The sequence below is a fragment of the Hesperophylax consimilis genome, chromosome 24, assembly GCF_061612785.1.
Source record: "Hesperophylax consimilis isolate HC1 chromosome 24, BYU_Hcon_1.0, whole genome shotgun sequence".
In the NCBI taxonomy this organism is placed as follows: domain Eukaryota; kingdom Metazoa; phylum Arthropoda; class Insecta; order Trichoptera; family Limnephilidae; genus Hesperophylax; species Hesperophylax consimilis.
Genome location: NC_142859.1, coordinates 11,356,210 through 11,369,960, shown reverse-complemented (window position 1 = coordinate 11,369,960; position 13,751 = coordinate 11,356,210). Strand labels below are relative to the sequence as shown.

General features: G+C 30.6%; 1 protein-coding gene across 1 annotated transcript in view; it reads right to left on the bottom strand.

The window, feature by feature from the left end:
• Positions 1-5,450, bottom strand: part of LOC149411917 (facilitated trehalose transporter Tret1-like) — a 168,242-nt gene extending 162,792 nt beyond the window's left edge. The window contains exon 1 of the mRNA XM_089646476.1: positions 5,161-5,450. The gene's annotated coding sequence lies outside the window, so the exon portion shown is untranslated. The remainder of the gene's footprint in view (positions 1-5,160) is intronic.
• Positions 5,451-13,751: the final 8,301 nt, after the last annotated feature.

The window sequence follows — 13,751 nt, the reverse complement described above, 5'->3', positions numbered from 1 at the left end:
CTTTTGCAATTCTAATCGAGCATTTCTCGACTTCGTTTGCCAAGCGATTTTAATGCGTATTACCCATATTCGTGACAATATAAGGCATACCAATAATATATACACATTTTGGATTGTAGCTTCCTCTTGAACGTGATACTGCGTTAGAATGTACATATTTTATTAGTATGTTTTATTTATTTATAAGTAGATGTTACATGATTAATACATTTATTTAGAGAAGATACATTAGATCACCATACTAGGCAGCTGCCTGTTTCATGGTGTTCAATGGAGGAATGGTTAGTTTTAATTTAAGTCTAGTGTAAACATATTATGGTATATTATAAGAAAAAATTGAAAATTGGTAGATGTTTTCAATAACTCACAAAATTGACAAAGTTTTGTATAAAATAAACACAAATATATGAAGTAGTACCCATATGTATATACATATATACACACGCATACGCAAATATATAAAAGTTTGTCGGGTTAGTGCCGATACACCCTGTATACATACATACATGCATATATGCATATACATATACATACATATACCTACATACATGTATCTTCTTCCTCACACAGGTAAACAATATATACATATCTATCTGAGTACGAGAAGCAGGTTACCGACACTATCCCACTCACTCATCAAGAAATCCCCAAGCGCCTTCCTGAAACTAGTATTTGGCAATTGACTTTATTTCTATTGGTAAATTGTTGAAGATTTTGGGAGCAAGACAATTAAATTGTGACTGAGCCATTGAGGTTCTTGTTGTTGGAATAGTGCAGTTGGATTGGTTGGAATATCTTGTGTTGATTGGTTGATTCAAAAATGTTTTTTTTCGTATGTTTGAATTTGTAGTAGGAGGATATGTGTTTGATGTATAGGGATTTTATATTGAGTACCTACTTTGAAGTCCTTCGTGGGGTGAATGTTACTATTTAGATTTATAGAGGTCACTTAATATTAATAATCTGTATTGTTTATTAGAGAAATTTACATTCAGTTCGCGCAGAACACGTGTTATTGGAAATGCATAATCAATACCTGTCTATTATATATATATTATATCAACAAACAACAAGCAATCCGGTGCAAACGATGTGTTTTCCCAATGATATAAATACCGTTAGGTAACCCATATAAATAAGTATCAGATATGTTTTTCCGAGACACTATTTAGCTTACAAACCAATTCATTATAAAGTTGTGATCATTCAAAATGATAGAATGCAGTAATCTAAATGTTTTCCAAAAATATTTTTAGCTCAAAAACATATACCTAATAATTTAGAGAAATTATTAACATATTAAATATTTTAAATAATGTACCTATATATTTTTATATTATTTACAAGCAAAAAACATTAACTCGAAACACCTTAAAATAAAAAATTAAATTTAAATAAAAAATATATTTTTCTTTATAGATTATTTAATTAATATATTTTAATTGTATATCTATATTATATAGATATCATTTGTGACGGGTAAAAACATGCCTTTTTGTCACCTGTGACAGATAAAAACATGTATTTTAAAACCGCGCCATCTGTTGTACGTATAAACAACACACGCTATTGTATCAATTTCTGCACAGACAGACTAAGTCACGGCAACGCGTAGCGGGGTACAGCCAGAACATAATATAATAATTATTGTACATAAACAATAAACTATTGCATACATTATAATAGAAAACAAATAAATTTCTTTAGATGATTATGAAAACAAAGCATTTTGAATACATTTATTGGAAGCTATAATATTTATTTCATAATAAATATGCATGTATTCGAACACAAACAACGAAAACTGAAAATGAATCACTTAATTAGTTTTGTTTTGATTAATATTTTGTAAGGAAGCACATTCCATATTTAGAAAATATACAATTATGTATTTTTAATGCTCACAGAAGATTAGTAATGTATTTTAATATTCTGTGATATTGTTTATAATAACAGACGCTCTGAATGAATCATTGCGGTACAACATTGGTAGATTAAAAAATGTTGGTAATTCATTTTTTTTTTTTTTTTTTTTTTAATTTTCTTTATTCATAAAAATATATTAGGATACAGGTTTTTTACATGCTTTTCGACTACCACACTAGACACATGTCCGTATTATGGTAGTCGAAATTTGTGTATAATTATATACATGTAATACATGATTCATTCAGTAGTAAAATAGGTATAGGTTAAATAGGTTTAACTGAAAATAAAATTGAATGAATTGAATTCATATATAAAGATTTCTGTAAGAAATAAATAAACCAAATGATTACCAATATCTTGTATTTGTACGTCCAATTATTGGCGAGACCTCCCTTGGAATATGATTTCTAAATATGGAGTCAATATTTTGCGAAAGATATCTGGTAGAGAGAGTAAATGCCAATAACTTTAAAAGACCGGCTATATGAAGATAGACTCAAAGAACTAAGATTACCAACGTTTAAAAAAAAGAAAGAAGGGGTGACTTGATTGAAACTTCATCTGGACGTTATAGTTGCCCTGGCATTCAAAAAATCTTCACCACTAAACAAAAATATGACAATACCGTTTGCATCCAAACTTCAAAGGAAATACATCCTTGCAAATATAGTAGTGGATGCATGGAACAAACTTCCACAACATGATTGTCATCCTTGCAAATAGAGTAGTGGTGGCATGGAAAAAATTTCTACAACATGATTGTTATCTTTGCAAATGGAGTAGTGGATGCATGGAACAAACTTCCACAACATGATTGTCATCCTTGCAAATAGAGTAGTGGATACATGAAACAAACTTCCACAACATGATTGATATCCTTGCAAATAGAGTAGTGGATGCATGGAACAATAAAGGAGATACAATGTGTAAACAATTTTTTTTAAATTTATTCTTGGAATGAAGTTCAACGGTGATTTTAGGATTGTTAGGATGATTAGGATTGTATGTGAATGATGATATGATCGTTCTTTTAGTGTAACAGGCCCTGTAATCTCTCATCTGGAATAGACTTCACTCAGCTCTAACTAATCTCCAGAATTCGGCTGAATTTAAACGGGCTTTAAAAACAAAATTATTTTAAAAATCTTACCATTTATAAATTTTAACTTCTTTTCAATATTTTACAATAAGCCATATTCTAAAACTTCCAGTAATTGTTTGGTTTCGGTTGTCTCCTTATTGTACATTTTTAAAATATCTACAAACTGCCTCCTGTTTTAGGTTATGTTTTAGTTTTAATATTCGTGTTTTGTCCTGTCCTGCTGTTATTGTTATTCTAAGTTTTGTCATCACTTTGTATAAACAGTGTATTTAGTGTTATAATATTAGATCTGTATTGGGTAAGGCACACTGTAGGAATAATTTTAAGAACCACTAATACTGAATTACCAGTTTTTTAGTTTATAGTTTGTTATACGAGTAGTTAAGCGCACTTGAAGTGAAATGACACTAAACTGCGCTATATAAATGCCATTTTATTATTATTATTATTATTAATTCATATTAAATACAAATAATTAATGCATATAATATTGTGCCCATTAAATACAAAATCACAAAAACTGGTCAGTTCTTGAATAAATTGAGTACAAAAACAAAGTTTTTTAAAATTATATTAGGTACATCAATTTTTAAGAGTCTTTTAATTTTTTTTTTATTTGACTGAGGGTTGAACCTTCCTACACAGGAACTAGGGTCGAAAACTCTACCAACCTCGCCAAATGCCAATCGTGTAGGACCGGACATTTGTTTCGTATATTAACTGATATAATGTCATCTGATTTCAGAGAAATTCGTATATGTCCACGTGAGTGTACGTTGTTGAAAGTTGATAGAATGCATTATCATTGACAACGATTCTATTGGCCGAGTTTCAGCTCAATCAGATATCGGGAAGTGGGTTAATTTCCGCTTAGATTTGCATTCATTCATTACCGAAAAAGAAAGTGAAATTAAAATAGATATAAAGATGTGTGTAAATATAAAGAAAATAGGTACACGGTAAAAAAACAGTATGTAGTAAGATAATAATGAGAAGTACATATTTTAGTATTCGGAAATGGAAAATAATTCAATTTTTAGATATTTCGTAAAAAATTTACTTGATTGTTTACTTGGCAGTCATTGTTATTGATGTTAATGTATTAAGGTTTAATTTTTCTAATTTTACCCAAAATAAGAACCTTTTATCGTAAAATAGGTTCTTAGTTTGGGTTAAATTGAAAAAAAAAACTAGTCTTAAAAAGTGTTCTAATATTATTATATCAAAAGAAAGTGAAGAAAAAAAGTAAAATTTTTAGTTTTTAATGAAATAAATTATATTCATATTTCTGGAAAACGATATATTTTTTAATACGAATACCGCACAAAAGTCCCAACTGCTCAAAACCATCTGGAGCCAGTGATACTAAGACATTCCCAATTGGAGTATGTTTTGAGTTACTACGTAGAAGAAGGAGATATAGAAGAGGAAGGTAGAAAAGTATCTATTCAGATAGGGTCACTGAAAATGGCTATAACCATTTCAAGCAACGTTACAATTCGGAACGGTGTTATTATACACAAGAGCGATTGTGTGAGAATCTTCAACTCTGCAACATATTATTTTAAATTAATAAATTGAGAAATATCTCAACTTAATCAAATAAAGTTTACTTGCGCACGCCGGGATTTGAACCAGCGACAACCGGATTTCTAGTTGAGAGTCTTACTCCTCGTCCGCGGAGGCCGCCTAACTTACTTCTCATTTTTATCTAACTGATAAAAAAGGTTTTAAAAATAAAATGCGCCTCTTAAGAGAGTCGCCATTATTCTGCATCTCAAAATATTTCTAGAGATTAAAAATAAGAAATAATGGAGATACAATTTTTATGCTATTGTAGGACAAAGTAAAAATGAGATTTCGTTTGAGGTTCCGTCATAATTCTATTACAAACAAATAAAAAAAAATATTCTCATAATGTTCATGTGATTTTAATGATGTGATAAATATAATATTATTCCCATAAGTACATAATCACAGTTTTTGCATAAATAAGTATAAAAATAATGTTGTTTATGTCAATAAAAACATGCGTCACTTCTCTCAAAGAAACAAAATGCAACTTTTAAATTGGTAATGAAGACGATGTTGTTAAGTATAAAATAATAATAAATTTTAAAAAAACTCACCATTTAAAAGTTTAAACTGAAATCCCAAATAGAATCACTACAAAGTTTTGTTTGTTTTTGTTTCACAAAGTTTTTTGAACAAATTTTAAAACAACTGATTTCTATTGTTAAAAAATTAAAAATTACTTCACGTCCTTTTGTGCATTAGAATACAAAGCGCACAAAACTAAACGCACCTATTACACACGATTTTCAATTGTCAGAATTTGAATATAGAATAGAACGCCGGTTTTGAATTTCGAATTTCGAAGTATTGTTCGTTTGACGCGCTTACAGGACGCATGCGCGCAACTGAGCGTGCAGATGAATACTGAAAAATTTTTGAATGCTCTCTGATTATCCAGCCTACGGGCCGCAAAAAACTAGCAAGTTACTGTAGTGTCAAGCAAATTATAAACTGCACTAACAAAGTCATACCAAATACTCAGTACAATATTATGTGTCATAGAAATGATAATACATTTTTACTAACAGTGAAAATAAAACATTTATATTCCTTTGAAAGATTCCTCATTGCATGTCTACAACAATCCAGTGTTGTCCTTGAATTTTATAGTTCTGAGTAAAAAAGTTTTTGCATTTGTACGAAATTTTTAACAATTTTGTACAGTTGGTTAGTACTTTTTAAATACTTGTTGTATTTTTTGTGTCTTTGGGGAAAGAATGCATCCAGAAACGGAATCATCTCTTGAGAAGAATAATGATGTCTGTTCCCGCCAAAAAATAGAAGATTTTTCAAAAGATTGACTTACAACTTTTGTTGTAATGCACATTTTTACTGTATACTTGAAAATATAAATAAATAAAAATAATCTTTGTTTTTATCAAAATATAAAATGTTTATATTTTATATTTTGAATATTACAAGACAGATCTGATCACTAAACACGGCTAAAGCCATTTCAAGCAACGTTTCAATTTTAAATGGTCGTCTTAATGAAAATCTCAGTATTGACAGGGCAATACTGAGATTTTATTCCACTCTGGAACAAATTGGAATAAATTGTGAAATAACACAAATAAAATTTACTTGCGCACGCCGGGTTGAACCAAGACCTCCTAGATCAGAAGGCCGGGACACTCATTCAAAGCAGCCTCATAACTTGTGTGAGATTCTGCAAAAAAAAATTATTTATTAAAACATTTTAATTTTTTTTAGTTAATTTTTCAAAAAAATAATGTAAATACCATTTTTAGAGGTTCCCATGCAAGTTAGGAGACTGATTTGATTCACTGTCCCGGCCTTGTGATCTAGGAGGTTTTGGTTGAACCCGCGACCTCCGAATTGCTTGTCGAGAGCCTTTCCCCTCGACCACGGAGGCTTCCATGTAGTGTAAAATTATCGTATGTAAAAAAATATTAACAAAATGAATAAAGATTAACAAAATAAAGCGAGAAAAACAACATAATGAAAATGAAAAAATAACTAAATAACAATGTAAAAGTACAAAAGGTAGGTGTAGACAATATATTTTTTTTTATAGTTTGAGCACACTTCAGGAGTGAAGAAGTGTCAGTTAATTTGCTGTGTTCATATTTTTTTTTCATTTGTAATGTGTTTATTTTTTCCGTATAAGCAATAATCCATTTAAAAAGATTAATATGTATATCATATAAAATATTTATTACATCAAAAATGACAAAGACAACGATTGAAGAAAATAAAAGGTAATTTTATTACAAATTAAAAATACAACAAATCACACAGGGTCAAATTGAGAAATTAACTTAATACATTATTACTATTGAATGTGACTTACGATATATAGACGCCTATATAAATAAAAATAAAATGTCTGAAATTTTATAAAAAATATTGCTTCCTTTAATCTACTGTATCGCTTGTGTTGTTCGAATAATACTATTGAATGTAACACACGATATTTAGTCGTCTACACATATCAAAAAAATCTTCTGATATTTAATATCAATATTGCACACTTCAATCTACTGTCTCGAATGTGTCGTCTGAATAATACTATTGAATGTGAATTACGATATATAAACATCTATAAAAATACTCTCGAATATTTTAAATAGCAAATTAGCAATCTACCAACATGACACGTCATGGAGGGTATGAATATTTCAATGTGAATTTGAGAGGTTATTATTTACTCTGTTTACTATGAATCTATTGTCTTTTTTACATCATATATTATATATTTATCTTACAAATTTATATATTTCACATCATGTATTATATATTTAACGTATATTATCATATATTTTACAACATATATTATATATTTGTCATATATTATTTTATATTTCACATCATATATTATATATTTATTATATATTACTGTATATTTTACATCATATATTATAGTTTCTTCCCTTTCTATAACCTTCCCTTACTATAATGCCCTTTCCTATCGAAGGTTGGCTATCAAAATGCTGAACTGAAGCGAGTGCTTGAAACATAAAAGTAGGTTTAAATTCCATTAAGTTGGCAGTCTTCCTCTGTTATGACTTCAATCAATCTTTTATGTAATCTTCTAAGTTAACCTAAAGTAAATTGGAATCTAATAATTTAGTTGGAATGTAATAGAATACCATCTAATAGATCACAATCAGTTCAATCAAAACCATCCAGTCATTGTTACTGGATTAATTATTGATTTATTATTGTTTTTAATATCACACAATAGGAGAATAATAGTGTTACATATTCAAAGAGAATGTAACGTATCATCATTGTAGATATTTAGATCATTGGGGCAGCGATAAAACCGGATGGTTATAATATAAATAAACTGTAGGTAACAAGTATTTAAAATTTACTAATTGAATGGCAAATTATTGTGAAAAAGGTCAAGCTTTACAACCAATGAAGTCGCACAACTCTCATATCATATCTTGCACAAACAATTCTAAAGCCCTCCATACGATCTGACTTGCAGAAGCCAACGTGTCGGGTTTCTGCAAGTCGGATCATGTGTAGGCAAAACAAACGACCGAATTATTATTGACAAACGATTGTCTTAATATTTTTTCTGCCTTATCCTTTCTTAAATAATGAGATTATATATAAGTCCCATTTGCTAAAAACTGAATGTCACCCTATCTGTCTTTATTATCTACTTTGCTTTTTCTTTTGAATAATGATTAATGATTAGTTATGGTTCAAATATTGTTACAATATACTGTAAAATTACCCATCTTCTAACACATCTAATACTTATTTTTTCTTTAATTTTGAATTATTTTGTGTTTGTAAATAGAATTACTTTATGTTTGTGATTACTCTTATGGTTGCTTCACTCAAATGTAAATTGTTAACCTCGATACAGGCTTAGTCCAAGTGAGGTTGATTTTTATATGAAAAAATTTTGTTTTATGTATAGTGAGATGCAATAAATAAATAAATAAAATAAATTTTTATTCTCTTATCGGGCCGTCGGAATAATAATAATTCAGTCGGTGGTTTAACATGTCGGGTTCTGCAGGTCGCATCGTGTGTAGGGCCATCAAGCTTAGTACAGGCCGGATATCCGGCCACCAGATATCTGGCTATCCGGTCAAGGCGTATGTCGGATCTCCGGTTACCGGTCAAGGTATCATGGTATCCGTTGCATCTCCATAGTTTCCCTCTCTTTGTTCTGAACAGTCTTGCACTTTTATGACCAGATTTGAATATCATGTACTAATAATTTTCCGCTTTCCTATCTCTATTCGGCTACATCAAATCCGCTAATCCACAGAACCAATGCATGTTGGGACATTAAAAGTTGAAAAAAAATGTTCCAAATTAACGTCAATCAAACATAATTGTATTAATTTATTATTTATTTTCCCTGTTCACCCTTCACTGCAACACGATTTGCATGCGGACATTGGAAATGCGTTCTGCACTGCCTGCCCTGTTACGCACGAAATGTTGTGATTAAATGTATATAGGGTATCCGAAAAATAATAAACACATTCAACTACTTACCTCTAATATAATGATAAATATATTATATGTTATACAGAGGTGGCAGAGCTGTAAGTTTCTTGATTTTGGAACTATCGTGGTCAAAACCGGATGCATAGTATTAGCTTCCCAAGTATGTCCTAAATTCTGTATCTAAATTTCGCTAATAAACAATTAGTTAAATGTTAATTAAGTGTTAATCTACCATAATACGGACATGTGTATAGTGTGGTAGTCGGGAAGCGTGTAAAAAACTGTATTCAAATATATTTTACGAATAAAGGAAAGAAAAAAATAAAAATCTTAACGTGACCTACCAGGTAAGTATGGTACTCCATATTATCTCCAAATATAGTTAGTAATAACATAAATCATTGTATAAATGTATTATTTATTTGTACAGCGCCCTTGAGGTGATTTTGCACAAAAACGACGCTATACAAATCATCCAAATATTATTATTTTATTCAATCATCTGGCATATTTACCATTGCAAGTATATTTCTTTAAAATGCAATCAGAAGGTCTGAGATTTTGAGTGCATTTCCGTGGAATATTTCTTGGAAAAAAGTGTTTTTTGAAAGGTGATGAAATACTGTTTTATGTCCGGGTTAAATCTTCCCCATATGAAAAACTAAACCCTTCCACACACTTTTCCACAAATGATCATCTAGTCAATCAACATTATGCAAGTGCATTATATAAGCAAAATAAATACAAAACAATACAAGAACAACACGTCAACTCACCAGAGATCAAATGGGAAAATAATTCACCGACTCCAGATATTTTCATATCAGAGGGTTCGGCTCGGTAGAATTCCTAACAGGGCCTATAAATCCTACTGATCCCTCAACATAGATATTTAAAAATCTTTTGTTATCCTACATGTATTTAAAATTACTGATTTTTGCATTTTTACATATAATTTTTTTATACTAATTTTATCATTACAAATAGGTAAGCATATTATTTTTTTAAATTTTGTAATTAAACATAAAAGAGGTTTAAAAATAACAGATAACGAAAAAATACACATTTTATTAGAAAAGTGTATTATAAACATTATGGTCATTTCACTTTTTAACGTTTACTTATATAAAAACTGTTAATAAAAAAATTCCTAAAGTTTCATCAATTTTCTCAAATGCGGTCCGAACCTTTGGTTTCATAGGGGTGTATATTTTAATTATTCTGTGTTCTTCTATATTTAGTTCATATATTATACTTTTATAAAATATGGACGCCCGGTCATATATGACCCTAAAATGCTGTAGGGGTTAATAGTTATTTTAGGGACCTTGAAGTGGTAGGTAGGTACCTACCTACAAACAGTAAAACGACCGTAAGGGAAAAAATAATGCATTTAGGTATTCTTGACCTAATCCATAGTCCTTATCTCGACTTACCATCTTGAAGCAGTGTGATAAAAATTAGTCACTTAACACCACATCTGTCAAACACTAATATTGTTTTTGAAACCTTTAAATAAAAATAAATTACTAAATATTAAAGCCGAATGGATAAAGTAATGATGTACCTACTGCACATGCGATATTTACACAGGCCTTTAGGCGACCCTAATAAATTAGGCTTATTCCTGAGGTCAGGGCTTGTCAACAGTTTTGCGGTAGAGGCCTCTTTGAGATTAGGCGAAGTGATATGTTCTTATATTTGTGGATGAAGAAAGAAAGCGTTATATGAAATATTTAATCCTCTTGAAACTTGACTACATTTTATTGCTCCGTACGATCATAAATATATCCATAAATGTGTTATTCTTTCATATAATTTTTGTTATACACATACATAAATGCAATAATTAGTTATATATTTTTTTTCTTAATAATAACTAATTGTAATATTTTTTGTCTGTAGGTTGGTTTTGAAACGTGTCGATCCTTTTTGATAAAATGTTGGTGTTTAAACTTATTTGTTTTATTTATATTAAAATGACACCACAAAGTGATTTTGCAATTATTGAATATATAATAACATTTTTTATAACCACGAATTTCTACCGAATTATAACCATGGATAAAATTGGATAAATGTCGTGGTTATAAACAAAGGTACTGTACACAAATTGTTTGCTGCATGTGAACATTTCATTAATATGTCAAACCACAATGTTACTGCTTTCTACCAAAATATAAAATAAAATTATGATAAAGTAAATAACGTATATTCCATAATATAAACTAAATAACGTATATTCCATAATATATACTAAATAACATATATTCCATAATGTAAACTGAATAACCTAAATTAAATAACGTATATTCCATGATATAAACTAAGTAACGGAAATGAAATAATTATTAAACTAACTAACCAACCATCACGCCGTTTCCCCGCAGGGGTAGGCAGAGAGGACGGACCGCCAAACAACTCGGTCTTGGCACACACTCCTTGCCTCATTCACATTCATACATCGTCTCATACTTACTATTCTATTATTCTGATTCTTGACATGGCGCGACTCGAGTATCTGATTCACTTGGTCATGCCATGTCTTCCTCGGGCGTCCCCGACTTCTACTACCATTCGCATTTGCATCATATATCCTCCTTACGCTCCTATCTTATTCCATAATAGAAACTATATAACATATATTCCATAATATATATTAATGACATGATTTTTTAACATGGTTCCCATGAAAATAGCATTTATTACTTGGTTGTCAATAACCATACAAGTCTACAAATAATGTACTACTTTTCTTAAAACTGAAAAACCACCTACTTTATAAATTCTTCTCATTCACGTATTTATTTGTGAAACTGAATAAAAAGATTGTAAATATGGTTAGGCGAGAGATATTTTTTTCGAAGGATAAAGATAAGATAAGATATATAAATTTTAGTTTTTTTTCCCCTTTATATTTGTTGTATTATTTTGCTCTATTATTTTATACAATTCTTTTATTTTATATAATTATAACTTCACATTTCTCATAAATTTAATTATTTCTTCTAATGCTGTCTTACGTAAAGTCACAAGGAGGAAATCCGTAATTGGTTTTATTTTGGCTATTTTACTTATGTACAATCTGTAAAAATGTAAACTGTTGATTTCCCAAAAAAATGAATAAATAAATAAATAAATAAATAAGTGTAAGTTTGGGTACATGGCTATTCCGATCTAGTAATTAAACACAGCTGAAACAATTTAAAACGTTACATTTTAAAACTATTTTCAAAAATTGCCCACGCCGGGTTTTCCGCTCTGCGACAAGAAAATGCAAAGATTTTGAATATCTATTTAGAACGAACGCCAACAAATAGTTCCTCGGGACGAGTTTTGCGCTCGGGTTCCAAGTTGATCACCCCTGCAAGCCCCACCCCTAAGTTGCAGTATCAGCCCTCATAAACTAGTCATTATTGTTGTTGTTTGGTTTGAATGCAGTCAAATGCACTTTTGCTCTGATGCACTCTTGAACAAACAAGAACTAATGGGATAACCTTTGGGTTATGCTATCGCCCAGCTGCAATTATGAAAGTACTTATCTCAAACGGTTGTTTTAAATTGACGGCAAAGTATATGAAGGCTTTTAAACTTTTGGATCAGTAGAAGGTTTACAATAGTAAAGTTATCTATACATATTATAATATAGTGATAGAAGTAGAATTATATGTATAATTACATATAATAGAATTTTCACTTATAAAAATGCGGTTGTTTCCAAACAAATTCTGCTGCAATGGGGGTAAAAATACCAGATGTAAAATCATGCAATGTCCAATGTTTTTACTATGGTGTCCTATGCGTGCAATGTCATAATTTTTAAAATAAAAGTCCTGTCCTGCTAGGTTAGCATGAATAATAAAATCAGATAGAGAGCATGTATGAGACGATGTATGAATGTGAATGAGGCAAGAAGTGTGTGCCAACTCTGAGTTGTTTGGCGGTCCGTCCTGTCTGGCTACCCCTGCGTGGAAACGGCGTGATGGTTAGTTAGTTAGTTAGAAAGAGGCAGAATTCTGTAGAAATGAGATCCCTGGGGCGTATGTGTGGTAAAACCATGTATAATCTTGTGAGAAATGTGAAGATTCGCGAAGAATACAAGGCTAATGTAAGCGTAATGAGTAAGATTAAGAAAGGGACGATTACATGGTTTGGGCATGTAAAGCGTATAAACAAAGAAAGGAGTGTAAGGAGAATATATAACGGGGACGCCCGAGGAAAACATGATACGATCAAGTGAACCAGATACTTGAGTCGGGCCATGTCAAGAGTTAGAATAATAGAAGAGTATGTATGAATGTGAATGAGGCAAGAAGTGTGTCCCAAGACCGAGTTTTTTGGTGGTCCGATCGCTCTGCCTACCCCTTCAGTGAAACGGCGTGATGGTTATTTAGTTAGTTAGTCTTATGTTTTGCGTAATGTAGGTTGACATCGAGGTAAAGTTCTTTTTGGTGAAACAATACTGTATTTCGCTAAGTGAATAATTTAATAATTGTTTTTATCAGTACCTGCCATCTATCTGGCAAACTTTTTTAACTTTCTTTATTTGAAAAGCTTAACCCCTGAAACTAATTTGTTCGGTTTTGCGAACAAACAGCAATTACCCGTAGAGGTGACTTGTTCGCTATTGGAAACAGCTCATTTGGTACCATAGAAATCGTTGCGGCTCCCTCCCTGTCATGGTGAGAAATATGTGAGG